This window comes from Balaenoptera borealis, assembly GCF_965194805.1.
Source record: "Balaenoptera borealis genome assembly, chromosome: 18".
NCBI classification, from domain to species: Eukaryota; Metazoa; Chordata; class Mammalia; order Artiodactyla; family Balaenopteridae; genus Balaenoptera; species Balaenoptera borealis.
In genome coordinates, this window is record NC_138877.1 from 20,241,172 (window position 1) to 20,266,996 (window position 25,825).

Below are 25,825 nucleotides of genomic sequence, written 5' to 3' on the forward strand. Positions count from 1 at the left end.
TCCTTGGGTGTCTGAAAGAGATTTGATAGTGGCCCTTGACAGGCGTTACTTTATTTTGAACAGTGTTAGATGGGTTTACCAGGGGGTAGAGGATTTGAACCCAGATATATTTGACGCTACTTATCCATTACATCGTGTTAAAGAAAACACCAAGAGAGGGAAATAGCATGTGCAAAGGCACAAAGACATCAGAGAAGAGTTTGCTGGAACTACCACCATCAAACATTGGCTTAGAAACTGTCTCTTGTCTCTTGGTATTTACTTATAATAATAGATTGCCTAGTTTGAGTACATGTTTTTCTCTCATTGGCAGATGCTGTGGGTTGCCGATTCGGAGCCTCCCAACTGAGGTGCTGTGAATAAAATACAGCTGTGCTCTGGTGTGAACCGCCCCCCCCCCCCCCCCGCATCCTTGGAACAGCTGAGCAAGGCTGAGGCAGCAGCCTCAGGCAAGTCATAGCTCTTGGGTTTATCCCTGTGTGTCGTACAATGGATTATCACTTTCTGTGTATGCCATGGTGTATGCCAGAATGTGAAAAACGGGTGGCAGTCATTGGCCTGCTCAACAGCTGGTTCTGCCTAAGTTCAGAAACCCTCTCTCGGGGACTAAAAGTTTATCTGGTGGTAGGGTCCATGCCCAGGCCCGGCTACAGAGAGCACATAACATCACAGTGGTAATTCCACTCACCTTGCCCAGGATTAGGGTAATCAGGAGCACAGCGATCCAGTTTTGGTCTTTGCAAGATCAAAGAGAGTCTGCTGGGAGCCTGCTGAAAAGAGATACAAGGATGACATAGTTCTTCTACCCCTTAACTATTTGGAGGATGTGACACTTGCAGTTGCTGCAGCCATTGTGACTTAAGACAAGCTGACCTGAGGATGAGGCAGATATACTAAGGATGGCACAGCAGGAAAATCAGAAAATCTGGGTCCTTGGTAACATAACTGAGCCTCTGATTTGACCAACCCTGGAGGTGACCTTAACAGAGATGGGGTTTTCAGTTGTTTCCACCAAAAAGCATCATAACTGATAATATTGCTCCAGTGAACCCCTTCAGGATAGACACCAATCATTGAGGTTGCCCTTAGTACCTAGCACGGTGTTGGGCACACAGTAAATGCTTGTTTGCTAAAACTGGGGAGGGAAGGAAAGCAGAGGAAAGTTCTAGGAACTGAAATAAACTCTCTTCATATGACTTGCTTTATTAAACCCAACTTATCAACACCTGGGTTTACTATAATTATGATAGCTCAAGAGAGATTTCTCAATTTACAAAAGGATGTGTATCTTTACCATGGATTACTTTAACTATGTTCCCTACTATAAAGTCCTCATACCAAACTCAGAAGGAACTGAGTCAATCAACATCCTTATATTCCCCCACAGCTTTCTGTTGCACCACCAAAGAAGTGTTAGAAATTCTGCAGATTCTTCAAAGAAGTTTCCCCTGATCTTCCTCTACCCGCATAGTACTTGTAAGATTACTGTAAGACAAAAAAAAAATCTTTCTTAGATTTTCTACCTGGAGATAGAACTCTCTTCAGTTTGAGGCCCCTTCAATGATATCAGAATTTTTTTTTAGTCTCCCCTAGTCTAAGAAGTCTTCCTTCGACTTTTTTTGTAGGCTACCACACTGTTTCCATTTCTTTCCCATCTAGCTTCTTGAAAGGGTAGTCCCCACTTGTGCCCTCACTCTCCCAACTCCTAAGACTACTAGTGCTGCCTCTCTTTGGCTGCCACCACCAGCACTCCACTGAAGCCACTCTTTCAAAGGTCACCAGTGTCCTAATTGTCAACTCATGGCTTCTTTTTGGTCCTCGACCTACTTGACCTTTCTTGCAGTTAACACAGTTAAACACTTCCTCTTTCTTAAAACTTCCCTAGTCTTCCACAAATCCATGATCTCCTTGTTCACCTCCTCTCTCCTGTTACTTCATAAGCTCCTCCACTAGCTCTCCCAGCAGTGCTATTCAAAGTGTGGTCCTTGGACCAGTGCCGGTCTGTAAACTGCTCATGTTTAGTCCACAAGGAGATAAGTACAGAGGTTAAGAGTAAATGCTTAGCAGCATTTATAGGAGTTTCACATTTCAGCAATATCCAAGCACGTGATCATTGGACACCCCTCATTAAACAGAGTGTAGAGTGGTTCAGATGTTCTCCAACCTGCGTGGTGAGTTGCAGGTCAGTGGCATGATTGTGTCCTTGTCATGTGCCGTAGGACCACATTAGTGAAGGAGTGAAATTTTTAAGGTTAGTTTGTCAACTGTAACCCAAAAGTGAATACAAATCTGTGAAAATGTAAATATTTGTTTACTTTTATAACTTTGTTATTTTTACAGTCATTTTAATTTTTAATCAAGCCCGTTTTTTGAAATTCATAACTAAACTTGGGAAGTAAAATTTGTGTCATTTGTTTTTAACCCTAAATTGTAGGTGGTGAAATAAGCCTCACTGTCCTGTTTCATCAAGAAAAGGCACATCAGTAGTGGGTTAGTAATAATAGTAGTAAACCAAATAATAACCAGAGAAGTGATTCCAAGAGTTAAAGATCTGAGTGTTTGTACGAATTTTACTCAGAAATAATCCCCCATCTACTGAGCTCACAGCCATAAGTCATAGTAAAGTACTAAAATCATGAACTGACTAATGAAGCAATAAAGCCATCAAATTTCAATGGCATTTACATATAAAATATAAAGAAACTAACTATGAATGTGATAAAACATTTTGAATTTTTATTTTCCATGAAAATAAACACACGTAGGGAATTCATGGATCCAGAATCCATTTCTTTCATTGAAAGATAATTTAAATGTAACTATAACTTAATAGGATAAATCTTTGGAATGGGCTACTGATGAAGAATTGAAGATGAATTTTGAAAATAAAGCATCATTTGCTTCATTTGAGATAAAAATTAAAAGTGAATATCTGAGCTTGCAGAAATTGTTTTAAAATCTCTTCTTCCAGGGAATTCTCTGGCAGTCCAGTGGTTAGGACTCGGCGCTTTCACTGCTGGGGCCCGGGTCCATCCCTGGTTGGGGAGCTAAGATCCCGCAAGCTGCGTGGCCAAAATAAATAAATAAATGAAATAAAATCTCTTTTTCCATTCCCTTAAACATACCTTAAACATACCTTTGAGAGACTGATTTCTCTGCTATTAGTGTTCTCAAATACAACATAGAAACAGTTTAGATATACATTATCTCCTGCTAGTGGCATTGTCAGCAATCCAACCTAGATTAGAGGATTTAACAAGCAAGAAGCACATTCATTTGTCATGTTAAAAACTTTAAATATTGACAAACTTAAAATATTAAATACTGTCATAGTATTTAATATGAGAAATTGCCAGTTCATTACCAACCTTTTGTTTAGTTGTTATGACCATGGAATGATAGAAAATTAAGAGTGTATTAGCAATTCTCTATATTAATCACCTATATGTACACTTGCAGTGAACAAAATGCAGTTTCTGTACTTTTTTCTTTTATCCTATGTTATTTTTTGTTTTAATTCTGTTTTTTGAAATGTAATTTTATGTCTGTTTAAAATACTTAAAGCGTGAGCTTGTGTTTGGTGTGCCTTTTTTGTTTTCATTTCATTTTTCTAGTACTTTTTAAAATTTTATTTTCCAAAAGTTTATTTTTCATGAAAAATTGGAAAAGAAAGGAAAGTTCGTTCCTTCACAGATAGTGTGAGATAGCACTGGCCTAGAAGATCTTCAACTCTCTTCTCTTCTTGCTCTATTTCATTCCCATGATTTAAATCACCTCCCATATGTGTGTTCTTAGATTCTTTCTGGTTTCAGGAAACAGAGACCTACTCAGTTTACCTGAATTATTCAGGGTTTATGATTAGTTTAGGGGGAAAAAGTGAAAAAGAAAAAAAAAAAAAGAAAAAGAATCCCTGCTGCTGCATTCATGTATCTTGTCATCCATCCAACAGCAGGCAATGTGAATGTTGTTATTCTTCATCTCTTTGTACTGTTCTCCTGCCACAATGACCTACTCTCCATGCCATCAGTTCACACTCATGAGGAGAGAGAATATGATTGATTTCCCTACTAAACTGTAATTTATATTAGCAGGATCAGACAACATAATTTGCGGGGCCCAGTGGAAATGAAAATGCAGAGCCTCTTGTTCAAAAGTTATTGAGACTTTCAAGATGGTGACAGCAGAACACTAAACCAAGCGCGAGGCCCGTCTAACATGGAGTGTTATAGAACTGCACGGCTCACGTGCCTATAAAGCCAGGTCTGTCCGTGAGGGTAGATCTATGTCTGTTCTGCTGACTAGGGTGCCCCCATGCCTGGCATGTACCCACAACACTGAGCAGTCAGTTGGGCTTGATACCAAAGGGTAGCTAGTTTAGTACTATAGTATTATATTAGTTTCCCCTCCTTCCCTGCCCACTCCCCTTTGTCTTCTCTCCTGTTTCTCTCAAATTGACCTCAGGCTCTATTTTCTAGAGAACCCAAGCTAAAAGATGTGGCATCAGGAGTGTCCTGCAGACGATCGGGATGGGATATTGGAGTTGAGTTCCTCACTGATTTTGTGGTGATAAAGACCCAGGGTATGGTAAGTAGGACCATACAGTGATATCATAACTACTAAGCTTCTCCCCTGTGGCCCATTGGGGTGCAGTGCACACAGACAGTGGGGCACTGGAACATGTGATAGCTGTGGTGCTTGAACAGTATGGGGATAATAGGATAGAATGGATTCTGTTGGTGGAATTGTAAACCTTGCAAAAGAAAATGATACCTCAGGGCAGCCAACTGTCACCTTAAGGCACCCTGAGAAAGTGAGAGGGCCTCTATTGGCAGTTTTTTAAAAGACTGATTTCCTATAGCCTAAAGCAAACTATACTAAGAATCAGGCCTGGGACCTGATTATAAGGGCAGCAGAGCTGAAAAAGCAACTAAATGCATAGACTTGAAGGGTCTCCTATGTCCACATTTAGTCCCTGAAAGGAAAAAGACAGCTAAGACCTAGGAATGGGACATTTGAGTGGGTGACCCTGAGAATACTGAATCCCCCAATTCTCCCCTGTGGGACACTGGAAAAGATTTAGCAACTGGCTCTCAGGAGGGGCATGCAGGGAAGGGCCATATTTGTAGCATTTGCCAATTTCTGTTGAATAAACACTCTCAACTTAATCAATTTCAAGCTACCAACATAATGTCACTAAACAGAGTTGAGAAGAGATGTACACAGTTGGCTCCTGAGAGTTGATATGAGCCAGCTTGAACCCACCAGTGCCCTGAACCCCTCTGGCTGGTAGAAACATCATCTCTTCTCTTGCCTGTAAATCATGCAGTGACTCCTGAAGCAAGTGGCTCTCCAAAGGGACTTGCAGCCATTTGCCAGTGTAACTATGCACTGGAAAAAAAGAAATGCCCAGAGTCTTCAAGAACTGTTAGATACAGCATCTGAGCTAACACGATACCATCCTGATTCTCCAGTTAGAATCGGGACCAATGGAATTTTGGCTCAACTCCAACTTATAGTAGGTCCAGTAGGTCTATGAACACATTCTGTGGTTAAGTCACTGAATGTATAATTAGGACAGATAACTCTTAACAAGTGGCAAAATCCTCACATCAGTTCCCTGACCTGTGGAGTACTAGCCATTATTTAGGATGGGCCATGTAGAGGTCCCTGAAACTGGCACTTATACCCCCAAGCCAGGAGAGTAATTTAGAAGGAGGACAGCATCTTAGAAAGAACTGTGAAGACTTACATCACTATCAAAGATTTAAAGGATGGAGAGATTATGATTTCCATTATATCCTCATTCAACCAATTCTTCTGTCTGACCCCTGCAAAAATGGGATCATGGCAGATGACAGTAGACTACCATAAACTTGACCAGTTGATAGCCCCATTAGAAGTTGCCATGCTTCATGTGGTATCTTCACTAGAGCAGATCAACATGGACTTTGGCATTTGGTATAGAGGTATTGATTGGTAAATGTGATTTTCCTGAGTTCCATCAGTAGGAAGGATCAAAACCACTTTACCTTTGTATAGAAAGGAAAGGAGTACACATTTACTTTCTAGCCTCAGAGCTATTTTAACTCTGTCCTCTGTCCTGGTGAGCATGAAGGGGCAAATAATCTAGATCAATGCCTCTTAAGCTATCTGTGGTGAAGGACCCGTTTGTTTGTTTGTTTGTTTTCAATATGCTTAAAGTAGTATTTTTGGAAATTACTGAACTTGCCCGGTACATAACTTACTGCACATGCTAATCACCACATGAGTTTGACTGTAACCAAGATGATCTGTACCCTGTTCAATAAGATGAGTCTTCTGATCATGTTCTTGGAGGTCACAGCCATGTCAAATTGCTATAAAAGGCTCTAAACCTAGAATTTCAAATTTCTCAATTTATCTCACCATGAGCCAGTAACCAAGAGTTTACCATCCAGCACCAGTCTGTAGACTGCACTTTGAATAGCACAGTCTAAATGGCCTAGTAAAACACATGCATGTTGCAGAACACAAGATAGACTCTAAGGTAATCCAAGAGCTTGCCACATCAATGAAGTTTTTAGGATTCCAATGGTCTGGGAATGCTAGGAATATCGCCTTTAATGTAAAGAACAAGTTGTTGCACCTCTCACCTCTTACCATTAAGAGAAAGACTCATCACTTTGCGGACCTCTTTGGAGTTCGAGGGCGGCATATACTGTCTCTGGGAATATAACTGCAACCCATTCATCAGATGACTTATAATTGCTAGTGGGTGCCCAGAGACATCTCTAGATCAGGTCCAGCCTGCAGTGCAAGAAGCCCTGCTACTTGAGCTGTATAATCTAGCAGATCCAATGGGATGAGAGGTAATTGTGGTGAATAAGTGATGTATAGAGTCTCTGGCAAGCCCTAGTATCAGTTATAGCCCTAAGTTGCTGGAGCAAGGCAATGTCTTCTACAACAGAGAATTACTCTCTATTTGAAAAATCAGCTCTGTTTTTGCTCCTGGGCCCAAATGCAGACTGAATGGGAGACCAAGTGCCTAAGCAGTAGGAATAGCTCATCATGAGCTTATTATGATCCACTGAATTATAAGGTCTGGCAGGCGCAGCATCAATCTGTGGTACAATGGATACGGTACATTCAGGATCAGGCCCAAGCAGAGACCAAGAAGGCATGAGTAAGTTATGTGAACAAATAATCCTAACTCTTATATCACAGACCTCTCCCTCAGTTCAGTCCTTTGGCCTAAGGGGGCTCTCTAAGACCAACTGATGGAGGAGGAAAGATCTTGGACCTAGTTTACATGCACTGCTTAATGCCCCAAAGTACAGTGATGATGAGAAATCCTCCCTTGGGCAGACTTGTGAACAGTACCCTTGATTACTTCTTAAGAGGAAGAAGTGGCCTGAAATGTGGATATACATGAACTTCTGGGCAGAGATGAATGGCTTGGCTAGTTGGTCAGAACCTGGAAAAAAATGATTAGAATATTAGGGACAGTTTGGTCTGGAAAGCAGAATATGGATGGATCCAAGGGAGTGAGGATAAAGTGTTTATATCTTTGTGTCTCGTGTTAATTTTCACCAGAGAGCATCTATCACAGAAGAGGTTCTCAGGCACCAGGTGAACAAGATGACTTGTCTTGTGGCATCAACTAGCAAAAAGATCCCATGATAGAGAGGTCATGGTGGCAAGGATGAAAGTCTTGCATGGGTCCAAAAATATGGACTCCTCACCAATTCTGATCTAGCTAGAATTCCCAACTTGCTATTTGCAGAGACCAAAACTGAGCCTTTGATATGGCATTACTCTTTGAGAAGACCAGTCAGCCACTTGATGGCAGATTGGTTACATTGGACCCCTTCTACCTTAGAGGAGGCAGTGATTAATCCTTATCAGAACTAGTACCTAATCTGGTTATGAATTTGCCTTCCTTGCCCTCAGTGCCTCTGCCAGCACCACGACTCAAGAATTTATGGAAGCCTGATATATTGACATGATTTCTCTCACAACAATGGCTCAGATCAAAGGATCCATTTTATGACAAAAGAAGAGAAACAATGAACACACGACCATGGGACCCTATGGTCTTGCTGTGTGACTCATCTGTATTTGTTAGATCTTGTTGCATAACAAAACACTCCAGACTTAGTGCGTGGTTGGGCACTGCCCTACAAAATACAATATAAGCAACAAACCAACAGCTAATATATGGTGCTGTGGCCCCCAACAACTAAAATATAAAGGTGCAAGAAATAAAGAGTGGAGATAGAATTAGCCCCTTGTAGTGGATGGATGCTGTTGGTGCTTTGCTTAAATCTACTGGCACACTCATCCCCCAGCTAATGTGAGTGTTGACTGAGAATTGTCCTCAACCAAACAGGAGTTGCCTCATCTATGAAATCTATACTCCCCGACCCCCAACAAACCTTAGCCAGTGATTGACTGACATGAGGGTACAAAAGGGTAGAGGAGAGACAGATGAAGATTATCATCCTTGGTGTTATCTTTATCAGCAGGGGGTTTAGCTTGACTCAACCTTCTTGCCTTAAGTCTTTTCAGAGATTGTGGCTGGACACCATCTTGAATAGGACTCTGTGACAAAATGGACTTGTTCCTTCCCCCTTAGGAAAGAAGTGAGGGCATGAGCTTCTCACAAAAACTGATGCCCTTCTTATAGTATGGGGGTGAATATAATGGGAAGGCATGAATGAAAATGAGTGGTGCAAGAGATATATTTTATCAAACACTGCTTATGTACTCAGATGCTCTTGTGCTTGCCTCAGCAACACTTATACTAAAATCAGATGCTCTTGGCCTCACTGGCTGCAGGGCCATTAGCCACTTGGTTTGTCCCAGGCAACACTGGCAACCAACTCCTGTGGGGTATACTGCTATGGCAACAGACTTCACATGAGCACAGCCTGATGGTGGCTCACCTTATACCCAGACGATATATCTCCCATCCTATCCTGGAGTTTTTCTTTTGGCAGTGAGGCATGAGATGCTGCAGGACCAGGCAGTACCTACACATGCACAACCCAGAAATGTGGGAGATTTAATGTCTGAGAAGAAAAGGTTTGACAAGGGGATATAGCAGATAAATTCTTTGTCTTCTTCTTCCCAGAAGTTTGTTCTGAGATTAGAGTCATTTATATTGTCTTTCAAAAGATGCTCTCATAAGACTGAGAAATTAGTTGTATATAATACCTACTGATGTCAAGTTCATAGAAGGAGCAATGAAGTGCATATACATGTAGGAAAAGGTCTCAGAGGATGAACAACAATGTGCAGACAGAGGTTATTTCTCTTCATTCACTTTAGTATTATTATTATTTTTATTGGGGTATACCTGTTTTACAATGTTGTGTTAGTTTCTACTGTACAGGAGTTCCCTGTGCTATACAGCAGGTTCTCATTTGTTATGTATTTTATTTTATTTTATTTTTTAATTTAATTTTATTTATTTTTTTATACAGCAGGTTTTTATTAGTTATCCATTTTATACATATTAGTGTATATATGTCAATCTCAATCTCCCAATTCATCCCACCCACCCCCTTTTCCCCCCTTGCTATCCATATGTTTGTTCTCTACATCTGTGTCTCTATTTCTGCCTTGTAAGCCAGTTCATCTGTACCATTTTTCTAGATTCCACATATATGTGTTGACATACGATACTTGTTTTTCTCTTTCTGACTTACTTCACTCTGTATGACAGTCTCTAAGTCCATCCGTGTCTCTACAAATGACCCAGTTTTGTTCCTTTTTATGGCTGAGCAACATTCCATTGTATATATGTACCACAACTTCTTTATCCATTAATCTGTAGATGGACATTTAGGTTGCTTCCATGACCTGGCTATTGTAAATAGTGCTGCAATGAACATTGGGGTGCATGTGTCTTTTTGAATTATGGTTTTCTCTAGGTATATGCCCAGCAGTGGGATTGCTGGGTCATATGGTAATTCTATTTTTAGTTTCTTAAGGAACCTCCATACTGTTCTCCATAGTAACTGTATCAATTTACATTCCCACCAACAGTGCAAGAGGGTTCCCTTTTCTCCACACCCTCTCCAGCATTTATTGTTTTCAGATTTTCTGATGATGCCCATTCTAACGTGTGAGGTGATACCTCATTGTAGTTTTGATTTGCATTTCTCTAATAGTTAGTGATGTTGAGCAGCTTTTCACGTGCCTCTTGGCCATCTGTATGTCTTCTTTGGAGATATGTCTACTTAGGTCTTCTGCCCATTTTTTGATTGGGTTGTTTGTTTTTTGATATTGAGCTGCATGAGCTATTTGTATATTTTGGAGATTAATCCTTTGTCCGTTGATCTGTTTGCAAATATCTTCTCCCATTCTTATGGTTGTCTTTTTGTCTTGTTTATGGTTTCCTTTGCTGTGCAAAAGCTTTTAAGTTTCATTAGGTGCCATTTGTTTATTTTTGTTTTTATTTCCATTACTCTAGCAGGTGGGTCAAAAAGGATCTTGCTGTGATTTATGTCAAAGAGTGTTCTTCTTATGTTTTCCTCTAAGGGTTTTATAGTGTCCGGTCTTACATTTAGGTCTCAAATCCATTTTGAGTTTATTTTTGTGTATGATGTTAGGGAGTGTTCTAATTTCATTCTTTGACATGTTGTTGTCCAGTTTTCCCAGCACCACTTATTGAAGAGACTGTCTTTTCTCCACTGTATATCCTTGCCTCCATTGTCATAGATTAGTTGGCCATAGGTGCAGGGGTTTATCTCTGGGCTTTGTATCCTCATTCACTTTATTTTTATACGGTAAGTTTAGATTTGTACAGTTCCATGTATTGTGTTTTATAATAAGAAAAAACTATAGTTTTTAATTTAAAAATATATACAATCACCGTTGTGAGATTCTTACATTATATGTAAAGTTTTATAATATTAGTTCATCAGAGTTGCATATTATAATCACTAGAGCAACCAATCTCCAAAAAATGAAAAAAAGGCATAACTAAAATACAAATACACTCTAATTAAAAAGCAGCAAATGTCAGGCTGGATAAAAAAGGAAGACATGACGATATGCTTTTTACAAGAGATTTACTTTAAATATGAAGACACAACTAGGTTAAAGTGATGGACATAAACATGCCATGAAAACTTTAATCATAAGAAAGTTAGAGTGCCTATTTTAATATAAAAGAAAGTAGGCTTCAGAACAAGGAGTTTTACCAGAGATGAAAAGGACATTTCATGTTGATAAAAGGGTCACTCAAGAAGATACAACAGTTTTAAATATGCATATGTCAAATATAGCTTCAAATTCATGATGCAAGAATTGACAGAACTAAAGAGAGTAGTAGACAAATCCTTAATTATAGTTAGCAATAATAGTACTTCTTTCACAGGAATTGATAAAACAAATACACAAAAATAATTGATAATTTTCCAGAGTTTTTGTATTGATCTCTAATTTCAATCTGCTAAGCTCAGAAAACATACTCTGTCTGATTTCAGTCATTTGAGATTTATTCACTCTTGTTTTATGGCCCAATCTGTGGTCTATCTTGGTGAATGTTCTATGTGCCTTTGAAAAGATGTATATCCTGCAGTTGTTGACTGTAATAGTCTATAAATATCAATTAGGTTAATTTTTATATACAGTGTGATGTGGGAGTTATGGCCCATTTTTTTCCATATAAATACTCAGTCATTTCAGTACTATTTGTGAAAATCTTTATGAACAGAATATATAAAGAACTCCTCTAACTCAATAATAAAAAGACAAACAACACAATTTTTTAAATGGGCAAAATACATGAAAAGACATTTCCCAAAGAAAGATATGTGAGTGGCCAATAGCACATGGAGAAATGTTTAGTATCATTAGACATTAGGGAAATGCAAATTAAAACCACAGTGACATACTCTACAACAACTAAAGTGCCTAAAATTAAAAAGATGGCAACACCAGATGATGGTATGGATGTTTAGCAACCAAAACTCTCATTCATTTATGGTGGGAGAATGTAGTACACACATTCTTAAGATGGCCCTCTTTGATCGCTGCCCCTTAGTATTCATGCCCTATGTGCTCCCCTCCCCTTGAATATGGTGGAACTTGTAATAGAATATGGCAGTAGAATGTAGCAAAGGAGATGGGATGTACGTGATTAAATGTATTTGATTACATGATTACATTTTATAAGATTGTACCACTCATCTTTCTGGGGTCCCTTGCTCCTTTGCTGGCTTTGAGGAAGCAGCTGGCCATTTAAGGAACCCCACATGGTAAGGAACTACAAGCAGCCTCTAGAAACTGAGGGCAACCTCCAGCCGACAGCCAGCAAGAAATTAGAGCCCTCCAAAAGGACATCCAAAGGACATGAATTCTGCCAACAACCACATGAGTCTGGAAGCAGATCCTTTCCCAGGTGAGCCTCCATGTGAGAAAGCAGTCTTGTTCAACACCTTGATTGCAGCCTCACAAAGGATAAGCTAAGTTGTTCCTGACCCATGGAAACAGGGAGATAATAAATGTGTGTTGCTTTAGGCTGTTAAGTTTGTGGCAATATTATTAAGCAACAATAGAAAACTAATACAGACTATAAAATGGTACAACCACTTTGGGAGATGGTTTGACAATTTCTTAAAACATTAAACATACACCAACCATGTGACCCAGATATTCCATACTCAAGAGAAACATTAGTTGGGAGTTCCCTGGTGGTCCAGTGGTTAGGACTTGGTGCTTTCACTGCCAGGGCCTGGGTTCAATCCCTGGTCAGGGAACTAAGACCCTGAAAGCCGCACGGTGTGGCCAAAAAAAAAAATCCTAAGAAACGTAAGTCCACAAAAAAGACCCATACATAAATATTCATAACAACTTCATTCATAACAGCCAAAAATCAGAAAAAACAAATTTCCATCCATACAAGAGTAGATAAAGAAATTGTGGGGCTTCCCTGGTGGTGCAGTGGTTGAGAATCTGCCTGCCAATGCAGGGGACGTGGGTTTGAGCCCTGGTCTGGGAAGATCCCACATGCCGCGGAGCAACTAGGCCCGTGAGCCACAATTACTGAGCCTGTGCGTCTGGAGCCTGTGCTCCACAACAAGAGAGGCCGCGATAGTCAGAGGCCCGCGCACCGCGATGAAGAGTGGCCCCCGCTTGCCACAACTAGAGAAAGCCCTTGCACAGAAACGAAGACCCAACACAGCCATAAAAATAAATTAATTAATTAATTAATTAAAAAAAAAGAAATTGTGGTATATTGATACAATATAATGAATTCTACTCAGCAATAAAATGGAATAAACTTTTGATAGACACAAAACATGAATGAATCTCAAAAACATTATGCTAAGCTAAAGAAACCAGACACAAAAGAGTGTAAACTGTATGATTCCATTTATGTGAAGTCCTAGAACAGGCAAACCTAATCTATGGTGAAAGAAATTGAACCAGTAGCTGCCTCTGGGGATTCAAGGGCAGGCATTGACTTGAAAAGGACACGAGATAACCTTCTGCAGTGATGAACACGCTCCCTAGCTTGATGGATTACGCAGGTGTATGCATTTGTCAAAACATTTTGAACTGTACACATAAGAGCTGTGCTTATCATTATATGTAAATTATACTTTAATTTGAAAAAAATAAAAAACAAAGGACAACGGAAGTACTTGTTTGGTAAATGATAGTTCATATGTCTCAAGCCAAATTACCCCAAGATGCTTGTAAAGATAAAGGGAAAAGCATAGACCATTTGCCATGTGGAGTCTGTAAGAACATAGGGTTCCAGAGGAAAAGGCATCTTCTGATTGGTTCTGCTCTCTCAGTTGACCTTTGTGCCTGGAGCTTCATGGACTCAATCCACCCAAAGAAGATTGTTCCACCCAATGAATGCTGTGAACTCTATAGCCCATATTTAATCAATAAGTAGTCACAATATGACCTATACACAAACAAGGCTACTGAAATAACTATCATCCTTATCATGCGGTTACTTCAAACAAGATCTGACTTTCACCCATTAGCAGAGATAATACTTAATTCAAAATAATATTTGTTGTGGCACTCTGCCCAGCAATGTATGGAGATTAAATTATCAAAAGACCTAGGAGTGAAAAACTGTCAAGGACATCAAAAACAAGAAAAGTCTGAAAATCTGGCATCGTCTAAGGAGCCTAAGGAGAAATAACAACTAAATGTAATTTCATATCCTGGATGGGATCTTGGAACAGAAGGACATTCAGTTAAAAACCAAGGAAGTCTAGAGACTTCCCTAGCGGTCCAGTGGTTAAGACCTTGTCCTTCCAATGAAGGGGGTGCAGGTTCGATCCCGGGTCAGGGAGTAAGATCCCACATGCTGTGCAGCGTGGTGAAAAGATTAAAAAACAACAACAACAACCAAGGAAGTCTAAATAAAGTATGGACTTTATTAATAATAATCAGAAAATATTGGTTCATTAATTGTAGGAAATGTCCTATACTAATGTAATATGTTAATAATAAGAGAAATCATGTGTAGGGGTGAGAGGATATATGGGGTATCTCTGTACTATTTTCTCAATTTTTCTGTAAGTATAAAACTGCACTAAAAAATAAAATCTATTTTTTTTAAAAAAGACCATGAGAACAAGCTTTTATATCACGGTAGGTAGGATCTGGGAAACAAGCAGTGTAAGAGACTTATCACATACAAAAGACTAGAGGACAGGTTTAAATCATAGGGTCAGAAGGAAAGGGGCAGCACGCCAGGAACAGAACAGTGGTTTTAAATCTGTTACTGTCTCTACGAAGTCCCTTTCCTCCAAATTGTTACTTCAGTTGTAGCCAGCTTCAACCAACCTCTCCTCTGGCAGCTGCTATTGTTTCTGTTTTCACCCTCTACCAATCTGGACATGAGACATCTACAAGTTCCCCCAAATAAATTACTGGCATAAAAATATTAACAAGAAATGTAGTCATTTTTGATGATCTTGTAGGGAAAATGGAGAAGACATTTATGTTGAACATGACAAACAATTTTTAAATCCCCTTTAAATTGGAGATTTATAAAGATGTTATTGGGACAGTTGGGGAAATTTTAATATATACAGAATATTAGATATTGTATTGCATCAAGTTTAAGTTCCTGAGTAGGATAATTGTATTGTGGTCACATAGGAGAATGGCCTTGTTCTTAGGAGACACATACTGAAGTATTTAGTGGTGAAGTTTCATGATGTCTACCTACAATTTTCAAATGGTCAGGAAAGTATATATATATATATATATATATATATATATATATATATATATATATATATATATATATATATATACATATGCTTAAATTTCTCTCTGTATGTACTTTTTATCTGCTTATCTATATACAAAATGTGAATACACACACATCTATAAAAATGTACTCTTTCTCTGTCTCTGTACATGTATATGCAATGGGTATACCAGTGTTCATTGTACTATTTTTGCAACTTCTCTAAAAGTTTGGTATTTTTCAAAATAAAACATTTGTGGGAATCTCCTTCAATATATCTGTTCTCCAAAATCCACAATTGACTCCCCACTACCAGGGATCTCTCTTGAATACTCTTTCCCCAGTCCTGCCCCATCTTTGATGGCTCTGGAGCTTTATACAAGATTTCTTTTTCCCTCCCACTTCAAATATGTCTCCTTGCTATTTGTACAAAGAATTTACCTCTGCTTGGCTTCTATCCTCAAATTCACAATCCTAAACTCATCAAAATTTCCAATGAAACCTAGGGGGCTCTAGTCGATAAGACCTACCCTCCCGAGAAGACAGTCTAGCAACCATCATTGCAACTGAGCATGTGTTTTTGAGATATCTTCCCTACTCCAGGTAACATAATGAAATATTCCCACCAAGCGCTACCTCAAAAGAATTCTGCGGAATGGAATTTTCATTTCATGTCACAACTGGAGGATTCCAACACTGTTCCAAATTAGGAGGACTGCTTCTATTTCTGAAGTTACTGCATGTCATCCAACCTCACTTTCAGCTTTCAGCATACTGACAAAACTTTTCACACAGAAGTGCTAAACTTCCAGAGATGTCACAAAGGAAGAACAACTAGTTGAGCTAATAGCCAGGGGCTTTCATAGTAAGGACTCTAAGAAGGATTTCTAGTGATTGAAAGATTAACTATTGATTTCTACAGCCCCAATTACTGTTAATTTCTTACATTGAAGGCTTCAGAAGTGATTGACCTATTCCAAAACTATAAGCATAGGGCAATGTACCATATACTAACTGTCAGTAGATCTCTAAGGTAAATGAGCAAGAGACTCTGATAGGTACACATAAGTAAACAGAGTTTGACGTAATTACTAAACTTCAAGTCAGGATACCTGGGTTTGCCTCTGCTGCCCATTTAAGTCCTTCTCTCCTTTTTCTCCTCTTCTGGACCACTTTTCTCCAGTAAGCCTGATTTCTTCATGTTGAACTATCTGTTCAGAGACTCCAAAATAGCACCCTTCACCCCCCATGTGCCTTCTACACCTGTACACTTCGTTCCCCTTGTTATCTCCACCACAAAATGGTACCCCACATGGTGCAGTTTTTACCATTTACAAAGCTCTTTCATGTATATTGACTCAATTCTCTCAATAATTCAATGGTATGTATTTTATTAAACCCTTTTTACAGTTGATTTGAACCTGAAGTTTGAAGAGGTTAAGAGGTTGTCCAAGATCACACATCTATTAAATGGCAAAGCCAGAAATTCAACCCGGATTGTGATTTCAAATCTAACATTCTTTTTTTCTCACCTCAGATAAAATTCCAATTTCAGTGGTCTAGGTTAAAGTATCCTTCCTGAATATGCTAGAAAAACAGGAAATCCCATGAAGTCAGTATGAATATCATAATGAAAACAAAAGAGATGTTGGATATTCATCTATTTTCTCTTCTTTCTTCTTCCTCTTGATTCTCTCTTCCTTCTCTTCCAATTAGAAAGAGGATCCTTTCACAATGCCTCTCCTACTTCCTTTTTTCTTCCCCCAAACACCTTTTATTCTTTTGCTAGTTCAATGGAGACCCACATCCCACTCAGATCTGCTTCTCAATGGCAAAACTAGGTTAGGGGATGCTATTAATAAAAGTAATGGTTTCATTTTTAGCTCACAAAACCAGCTGTGTTAGAAATAGTAACCTTATTTTCCCCCAAATTATTTTCTATTTAGAGCCCCTACCCTCTAAGTGGCAAATATTTAAATTTAGTCAATATACACCCAAGAGATATATCTAATTTCTGGGGTGCATGTGGAGTGTCAAAGCATTGGGAGTTGTGACATCTGGTCCTTGACTGTTATCACCTTGGCTTCCATTTAGCCATCCATCATCTCTTTTCATATTTGTTTACTGGACATACAGGCAACATTGCCATAATCCCATTTAAAAGGCCCGTGTAGGTTTAACAACTATCCTTTCAACTTCTCTACAGACTCTGGGGTGCAAAAAACTCATTCCATTGCCAAGCTGAGTCACAGAAACTGTGGGGTGCTACCTAAAACCCCATCCACTCCTGTGGCACTCTCAGGCCACAGAACCATCCATCTGCTTCCAGGCTACACTGTGACACATGGGACTCTGTAAACTGTCCCAGACTCATACCCACCACACAGTCCTTCAGTCTCTGAGATCTTGGGTTTCCTTGGGCCTCTTTTTAAGAACACGTCTAGATTACCTCTCCTCTTGGTTCCCACAAACTTACCTGGTGTTTCTATCATTTCACTCCTCCCCACTGGAGCAAGATCAGTCCCCTCTTCAGTGACCCACAAGGCAAGTTCTCCCTTGTTCCATTGCCATCTGGATTTTCCCTTTCCTCTCAACCCAGAAGATCTTTGATCTGAAGTCAGGAAGCTTTTCTCTGGTTCATTATATTCTTTTACATAATTGCTTATGCTGAGTCCTCCTCACAGGGTTTATGAAGATTCAATGAGATATCTAAAAAAGTGTTAATCAAAAATGAGTTAAGGGACATACCTGGTGGTCCAGTGGTTAAAAAAAAAATGAGTTAAATTTGGCCATAATAGAATGTTTAAGTCACAAGGACTTTTTAATCCAGAGAAGTTTGTGAAAATAATTTTCCATTAAAAAGATAATTTCTGAATCTGTCGTCTTTCACTTATGAATGGAAACTTTTATTTTTACAGTTAACATGGCTTTTATTTCAACTAGCTAGAGTACAGCTTTACCTTCTTGTTACAGCCTTCCTTTTCCTTTGTCATAGGACATGAAATATAATTATAGAATGTACAATTTTGTAATAACTTGTTCTAGGGGTTAGTTCATTTTCTTTCCCTTTTCAATTTAATTTCTCTTTCTGAAAACAACTGAGAAAATTTGTTAGGCCCTTTTTATGCACAGATATGGGGAGAATATAATGTAGAAGACCCATAAACTCTCTCCTCAAACAGCTTATGATCTTTTTAGAAAACAAAATCTAGACATAAATGAAATGTTAAATGGCAAGATAAGGGTGTGAGTGTAAAATGTGCTGTTAGAAAATTATTCCAAGTTGTCTGAGTTTTTATTAGGATCTCTAGGAAACTAGAATTTTGAGAAATTTGTGGCTCTTAAAGAAGGGTTATATTATTTTTTGATTGACATTATTTTCTAACAGAATGAGGCCAATTAACAGATCTCACTAAATAAAGAAATGAGGAAAAAATATTTTTGTAGAATTCAAGAAGCCAGAGTTCTAAACCTACCTTTGCCCTTTGTATACAGTGTAAAAGCTGTGTGTGTGTGTGTGTGTGTGTGTGTGTGTGTGTCCACACTTGCCTTGGTATTTTGGGTGGACCAGAGGGGAAAAGAGAGAGGCTCAGGAGAATGAACTAGAGGAGAAGCCATTCACCCACTCCTGCAGCTGTCTAATATCTGAATGTCACATGGAAGGAAAAAATTCATAGCTGTCACAAATGTGGCGGAACTATTGAAAGTGCATGAAGTTACAGAACTACACCTGTACTCACCAGCTGGTGAAGCCTATGACAGTAACTTCCATATTTATTTTTGTTAATTTATTCATCCAGTAAATATTTACCAAGCCCCTACCACGTGGGTACTCAGGATCCAGCGGGGAGCCTTTATAGACCGAAATTCTGCCCTCATGAATCTTACAAGCTGATTGGGAGGAAGACATTAAAAATTACTCAGCTTTATAATTACAGAGTATGAAGGAATGGGATGTAGAGCTATAAAGGGTATAATGAGGAGTTCGTCTGCTCTGGGGACTCAAGGACAGCTTCCCTAAGGAAGTGACATTTGAACTGAGCTCTGAAAGATAAGTGGGAATCAATAAATTGAAGAATCAAAGAGAATGGCATGTGGAGAGGCCTCAAAGCAGGAGGGAGCATGGCATTTGAGGGACTAAAAGAAAATTAGAGCACATCACAGGAAGAAGGTGGCATGGGATAGGATCAGAGAGGTTGGAAAGGGCGTACAGGGCCTTGCAGGCCACACTGTGGGAGACAGGAAAGGATTTTAAATAAAGGAAGGACACAGTCGATTTCCTGACTGCTGTGTGGAGAGTTGAAAAGAGGAAAAGAATGGACACGAGGAGACCATTTAGGAAGCCATTTCATTACTGCCTATTGTGATAAGAGCATCCCCCTGTTCTTTCATCTGGATCTCCAAGCCCAAGGTCTACATAATAGAGGAGAAGCCCTTCAGGAGATCCCTCTGTCACCACGTCAGTCCTTGTGCTCATTGGCAGCCAGTCTTTCAGGACAATGAAGTCCCCTGGTGCACCCAAACCTCTGATGAACTGTGTGGGGCAAGAGTTCTGCATACCGATTGCAGGAAACACAGTGCCTAAGACGGAATGGCTAGAAGTAAGAGAGACAGGGATCTCTGCCTGTGGAGAGACCATTTGATAGAGACAGAGCTGAGCCTCCTCTGGGCTAATGGCGCCAGGCTGCATTCACTCACTCCTGGATGTTAGGTTTGGGGGATAGAATCCTTAGAGATGGAGGGGTAGGGATGTCAGTCTTGAATACTTGAGAGCTGGATAAAGGAAACTTGAACTGATGTCAAACTTTCGCTCCAGCTGGTTTTATTGCCTGGTTCAGTTGGGGGAGTTGCTGCCACTGTTGTGGCTGGGATCCATGAATTACTCTTTTTATTTTTTCATTAATAATTTTTATATTTATTACATGATGAAATGATAATATTTTGGATACAGTGACATTATTCAAACTAGATCTACCCATCCCTTTCACTCTTTTGAATGTAGCATGAATTACTCTTGAAATTAGTCACATAGTAAAGTTTGTGCCAATCTCTTTTGGTGTCCAGGAAATGAAAGTTACAGAATTGCAGTGAATGGAACCATGGACCGTTTACCAGCTCTGGTGGATCACTGAACTCCTAAAAACCCTATGTAAAGGGCTCTATCGGGGACTCTAGTTATGTTCATAGGAAGCCAACCGTCTTCATTTCACTCCAACAAAAGGCTGATTGTCTGTGAGACTTTGGTCACAGCTGTAGGATCCAGGGCCACCTGTTAGCTAAATAAAGGAATCTGGGAGTGTCAAACTGCTCAAGACTCTACATAAGGTTTGGCTGTTGGCAGATCCGCCAGGAAGCCTTGCATCAGAACTGTGGGGCCTGTGGACAAGTCCTTTCTTTGGGCCAACATGGAGTTTTTCCAGCATGTACACTGGTTAGGTATATGATTAGCTTCTCCATAATTTTACCCAGGAGAAACCTAGGAGTTGGCAGATAGCATAAGTCTTAGGAAGAAACAGGAGCTGGCAGCATGGAAGGCAGGTATCATAGACAGAGGCAAGTAGCAAGTTCAGTCTGTTGTCCAAGAAGCAGAAAAGATAGGTACTGCAGAATGCTCCACGCAAAGGTCAAGGTCAATACTTGATGCAAAGCTACTCCACTTCTCCACAGCCCACCTTCTAGGTTCAACTGAATTAAGCACTTTAACACCAGGCATTTTGAAAAATAAAATAGATCTATTTAGTGGGTATTTGGACAAAACCCAAAATCTAGACAAGAGATCAACACCTTTCTAACATCCCACTTGTTACTTTGTTACTAGGGGCTCAATCAGATTTAAAACTAAGAAGGAGGGGTGGAATAGACAAGGCAATGACCCCTTATTTCCAATATCCTTCTCTGGGCTCCTTCAGGGGTTCTTTAGTATCCCTCAATATGCACCATATTTGACTCAGCTTCTATATCTATGTATTTATATGGCCCTTCATTCAGCTATTAAGGCAGTGCTAAATTTTAAGATTCTCTCTAATTGCTTTTTTTGACAAATGCAAAATGCCTACAAATTTAAAAATTTTTATTTATTTATTTATTTATTTATTTATTTATTTATTTATTTATTTTTGGCTCCGTTGGGTCTTCGCTGCTGTGCATAGGCTTTCTCTAGTTGCAGCGAGCAGGGACTACTCTTCGTTGCGGTGCAGTGGCTTCTCTTGTTGTGCAGCTGGGCTCTAGGCGCGTAGGCTTCAGTAGTTGTGGCTCGCGGGCTCAGTAGTTGTGGCTCACGGGCTCTAGACCGTGAGTTCAGTAGTTGTGGTGCACGAGCTCAGTTGCTCCGCGGCAGGTGGGATCCTTCCGGACCAGGGTCGAACCCATGTCCCCTGCATTGGCTGGTGGATTCCTAACCACTGTGCCACCAGGGAAGTCCTAGCCTGCAAATTTTTAATTAGAGGCTAGAGGAAGATAAAGGACCTTTAAATTTTCCCTTGCACAAAGACCATAGATTGACTTGCAGCTATACGCCTTCTGATTTCAATGACTGTCTGGACAAATAGCATAAATAAGTACATTTACTATAGTAGGAGACACTTACCAAGTCTATATTTATGAGTTTAATTTTTAGATTACACATCTGTTATTTAAAATAAATCTTAGTAGAATTAAAATAATAGCATACATTCTTTTGTTTTTGAATTTGATAAAAATTAGCCAAATTTTCCTAAATCTTCAAAGCTGTATGACAAACTGTTTATAAAATTTATATGGAAATGAAAAGGGCCAAGATTTGTTCAGACACTTTTGAAGAAGGCAAAGGTGGAAAGACTTGATCTACTAGGTGTTAAAGTTTACAAAGCAAAAATAATTTAAGCAGTGTGGTATTGGCACAGGAATGAATAAAAACACTAATGGAACAGAATAAAGAGCCCAGAAACAGATCCAAACATGTACGGATACTTGATATGTGACAGAGGTGGGACTACTGAGCAATGAGGGAGGGAGGGGTGTGTGTGTGTGTGTGAGAGAGAGAGAGAGAGAGAGAGAGGAAGAGAGAGAGAGACTAACTGACTTTTAAAAGCAATGTTTATAGAATAAATTATATGATATTAAAGATTTGCTTCAAAAATAATCTAAAGGAGGAAGGAAAAGAAGGTAAGACATGACCACATGTTTCATGATTGCTTAAAATGAATATTTAGCTTATGAAGATTTATTATATTGGTTTCTCTCTTTTTCATATGTTTGAAATTTTTTACAATCAAAACTTAAATAAGGAGATGATCTGAATGGCAGGGTGAGGAGTTCTACAGACCTGCTCTCCAGTGAAACAACCATAAATGGTGAAAATTATTTTTAAAAAACATTTAACAGCTCTGTAAATTGTCCTAAAGTCATACAGCAAATGAAATGTTTACTCAAAAAAATCTACTGCATCTCAGTAAGAACTGTCAGTCTATGGCACTTGAGCCACAACCCATTCCCCTCTTCCCCCATCTCTAGTTCAGTAAAAAGAAAACTCCACTCTGAGCAGCTGTGGCCAACAAGATGGAGCTCCCATTCTCCCAATTCCCAACTGAAGCAAGATTCAACTATATACTATCTACAAGACATTTTTGATTCAAGATACAAATAGGTTGAAAGGAAAAAGATGGAAAAAGATATATCATATAAACAACCATAAGAAAGCTGGCGTGGCTATATTAGTATCAGGCAAAAGAGGCTTTAAAATTATTTACTATTGATAAAAAGAAGAATTTTATAATGACTAAAGTATCAATATATTAGGAAGATATAATAATTATAAACACGTATGCTTCTAACAACAGAGCCCCAAAATGCCTGAAGCAAAACCCAACAGAATTGAAGGGAGAAATAGTCAATTCAACAATAATAGTTGAAGACTTCAATACCCCCCTTTGAATAAGGATAGAATAACTAGATAGAAGACTAGCATGAAAATAGAAGACTTAAAGAACTCTATAAACCAACTAGTCTTAACAGACATCTGTAGAACAACTCTACCCAACAAAAACAGAATGCACATCATTCTTCTCAAGTACACATGGAACATTCTCCAGAACAGACCATATGCTAGGCCATAGATCAAACTCAATAGATTTAAAATGATTGAAATCACACAAAGTATGTTCTCCAACCACAATTGAATGAAAGTAGAAATCAATATAGAAAGAAATTTGGGATACTAAAAATTATGTGAAAATTAAACAGCATACATCTATATCACCAGTAAAAGAAGAAATCACAAGAAAAATTAGAAAATACTTTGAAATTAATGCAAATGAAGACACAACATACCAAAATTTATGGGATGCAGCAAAAGCTGTGATTAAAGGGACATTTGTAGCTGTAAATGCCTATATTAAAAAAGAAAGATCTGAAATTAAAACTTAAACTTCCACTTTAACACATTGGAAAAAGAGAGCAAATTAAGCATAAAGCAAGCATTAGATAGGAGGGAAATACAAGTCAAAACCATAATGAGCTATCACTAGGATGGCTGTAATCAAAAAGTCAAATAATAACAAGTGTTGAGTAGGATGTGGAGAAATTTGGAACACTCACACAATGCAGGTGGGAATGTAAAATGGTCCAGCCACTTTGGAAAACAGTCTAGCGGTTCCTTAAAAGTTAAACATAGAGTTACTCTATGGCTCATCAATTTCACTTCTAGGTATATACCCAAGGGAAATAAAAACATATGTTCATGCAAAAACTGTACACAAATGTTCATAGAAGCATTATTCCTAATAGGCAAAAGTGGAAACCATCCAAATGTCCATCAACTGATGAATGGCAAATGAAATCCAGTATAACCATTCAATGAAATATTATTTTGTAATAAAAAGGAATGAAGTACTAATATATACTACAACATGGATGAACTTTGAAAACATTATGCTAAGTGAAAGAAGCCAGACACAAAACATCACATATAATATGATTCCATTTATGTAAAATATCCAGATTAGACAAATTCACAAAGATGGAAGGTAGGTTAGTGTTTGCCTAGGGCTGGGAGGGCAGTTGGGGGAAAATGAGGACTGACTGCTAATGTGTACAGGGTTTCTTTCTGGCATAATGAAAATGTTCTAAAATGGATTGTGGCAATGGTTGCACAACTCTGTGAATATGCCAAAAACCACTGAATTTTACACTTGAAATGTGTGAATTGTATGACGTATGAATTATCCATATATCTCAACAAAGGTGTTATTTAAAAGTTAGATAAGTATAGCAATCCTAGTGAGATATACTTTAAGGACAAGGGAACGAAGAAAATATTTTATAAACTGTTTTAAATAATCTTTTTGTTCTTCTAGTAATTTAAAAAATATTTTTATTTATTTTATTTTTATTTACTTGGCTGCACCAGGTCTTAGTTGCGGCATGTGGGATCTTTAGTTGCAGTATGTGGGATCTAGTTCCCTGACCAGGGATCAAACCCAGTCCCCCTGCACTGGGAGTGCAAAATCTTAACCACTGGGCCACCAGGGAAGTCCTAAATAATCTTATTACTGATGGTAGTGTTTCTATTGTGATGTTGAGGCTTGTGTGTGTGTCTTATGAGAATAAAGTAAAGTATGAGAGAAAGGACTACAGATGTAACATCAGTTAAAGTTTTTCCTGTATTGGCAGTATCAGGATGAATTAATAATGTTTTGTTATCTTTTATACTATATATATGTAATATATTGTATTTTATGTTATGTATACATAAACATACATATATATACACACACACTATAAGTCCATTGAAAAGGTCTAGAAGTAATGGCCAATTCAGTAGCAATGAGCACATTTTATACCCCAAGTTTTCATCTCTAAATTTCTCAGTAAAAGGAATCAGGGATCCTCAGAAATTGGCTGATTCTTGATCTGGAGAAGAAAATATCTTAAAAAAAGCCTGGAACAGCTTATCATTACAGAAAGGAAGAAAGCTATCAAAGATTAATATAACTATTTCAAAAAAGAGGCAAGAGTCAAATTGAGGAGGCTTCCACTGAAAAAGATGGGGCAACTTGAGCACAAATAAGATTAATAAATTCATTCACAAATTAAGATTAACAAATAAGATTAATAAATTCATTAATAAAATGAATTGAGATACGTCAAACATTTTTCATGAGTTCATGATGTGCTTATAATAAAACAAAAAAGAAAATACATTTCTCACTTTTGGAGGCTACTAGGGAAGCAACTCATTATTTTGAAAATTGTTAAATTAAAGGAAAGAATCAAATATTTATCTTATTTCTTATATGACCTCTAAACTAAGGTAATTAATTAGTTGATGAGACGTTTCTCTGTACAGAAGTTTCGCAATAAATAAGTGAAAAGGGAATGAGAGAATTAAAATATCACTTTTTTTGTAAACTTTATGAATGAATAGATTCTAGTAATTATTTTTCAGTGGTGGTTAACATCACAACAGAAAAGACAACCAGATACTATGTGCTTCCTGATGTGCTTATATCACCTATGAAGTATTCTTGCCAAAAAAAAAACAGAAACAAAAAAACTAGAATCAAATCACACCTTTAGAGCCAGCTACCAGCTTATAGGGAAATGCAGTGAAGCGAAACAGGGGAACCTGTT

At 38.5% G+C, this 25,825-nt stretch overlaps 1 long non-coding RNA gene across 9 annotated transcripts in view; it reads left to right on the forward strand.

Annotated features, from left to right (window-relative positions):
* LOC309615691 overlaps window positions 1-25,825 on the forward strand; it is a 132,997-nt gene that overhangs the window by 926 nt on the left and 106,246 nt on the right. For 8 of the 9 annotated variants that reach the window (XR_014236969.1, XR_014236970.1, XR_014236971.1 and 5 more), the window contains exon 2: window positions 314-4,584. This is a non-coding gene — a long non-coding RNA (uncharacterized lncRNA). Of the gene's footprint in view, window positions 1-313; window positions 4,585-12,166; window positions 12,392-25,825 lie in introns of all 9 variants that reach the window. The other variant, XR_014236974.1, reaches the window with a different exon arrangement.